A 1,299-nucleotide genomic window follows, 5' to 3' on the forward strand; every position below is an offset into this window, starting at 1 on the left:
CAGGGGACATGGGGAGGCATTTGTCAAAGGGTAAAATGTTTCAGCTAAAAAGGATGAATAAGTTCTACTGTACACCATTAACCTTAAGAGAGATCTCAAAAAGGAAAAGAACTCACAGAAAAATTGCTGTAAAGGCTATACATGAAAGGGGCAGAAGGGAGGTGGAGGGAGTGCAGAGAGCTGTGGGCTGAGTCTGAGCCTCAAGGCTGTTTCAGCATAAAATACTACAAAGACTGTTGATAAGCAAACCTGTCCCCCATTTACTAAGCTTAGGCAATTAACTTTACGTATCAAAATTTTATTACTGCCCAACCCTGATTTAAGGACTCAACACTCTGACTTGAGAAAACCTAAAGTACAAAAAGTTACCTCAAAGGTGGATGAGACTCTCTAAGGAGCTCAAATATATGTCTTCAATGTGTTCTAATTGCAAGTGACTTACAATCTGGCACAACATATTGGGAGAGAGGAGTAGTAGAATGGTAAAAGTCAAACCTAACTTCAAAATATTGTAAATTATGGCTCTAAGATCATTCTTAACGACCCAATATGTGCAATGAGGCTCTTCTCTTCCTCCTCCAAGTCACAGACGGGAACACGAAAGACTAAGCCATTCACATTACCCGAGGGAAGGTAGAGGGAAAGGGCAGTCCAAGTGTCCTGACCCGTACTGCTCACAGGGGAGGCCTGGCCCACCAGTAAGTCTGGATACTTCCAAACCTATTCTTACATGAAAACAATATCTGGGGACCATTTCATTCCAATTGGTTTTGGGTCCTAGTTTCTGCCCAGTGGTCAAATCCAGAAACCCAGTCAGGACCTAGTTTCAATGAGTGGCTCTGAGCTTAGCTAATTAATGGCTTCCTGGCCCAAGAAAGATTTCTTGTTTTCGTTTGTTTAATTAATTGTTTGCTATTGCACTAAAATACGTTGTCTTACCTGACAATGAGTGAGCTCAGGATTATCTTGGCACATTTGGTTATGTGGTTTGAGCCCTCCCAGAGTGTTACTGTCTACTAGCTACCCATTAAAGTTTAATAAGGCGGAAGACAATGAGCTTGCTAGAGATGTCACAGAGCCTTTGTTGCCATGGCAATAATTGTTGGACCAGAACACAGAGAAGGATGTAAGAGATAAGAAAGAGAAAATTGCAGGAAAAGCTGAAGCATAATAGATTTTTTTAAAATAGTCTCTAAAATTATAATGGAGTAATGTGTTTAAACTTGTGGGGAAAACTACTTTATGAGAAAGGCTAATTTTCCAACATCCTCTTAAAGAGATATGGTTTTATGGAAGAAT

The 1,299-nt window shown here is 40.3% G+C and overlaps 1 protein-coding gene across 1 annotated transcript in view; it reads right to left on the reverse strand.

The window, feature by feature from the left end:
• The window catches only part of LOC105536801 (olfactory receptor 4Q3), a 28,200-nt gene extending 27,161 nt beyond the window's left edge, over window positions 1-1,039 (reverse strand). The window contains exon 1 of the mRNA XM_011976284.1: window positions 940-1,039. The gene's annotated coding sequence lies outside the window, so the exon portion shown is untranslated. The remainder of the gene's footprint in view (window positions 1-939) is intronic.
• Between the last annotated feature and the right edge of the window lie 260 nt (window positions 1,040-1,299).

Source organism: Mandrillus leucophaeus, unplaced genomic scaffold (assembly GCF_000951045.1).
Source record: "Mandrillus leucophaeus isolate KB7577 unplaced genomic scaffold, Mleu.le_1.0 Scaffold163, whole genome shotgun sequence".
Taxonomy (NCBI): domain Eukaryota; kingdom Metazoa; phylum Chordata; class Mammalia; order Primates; family Cercopithecidae; genus Mandrillus; species Mandrillus leucophaeus.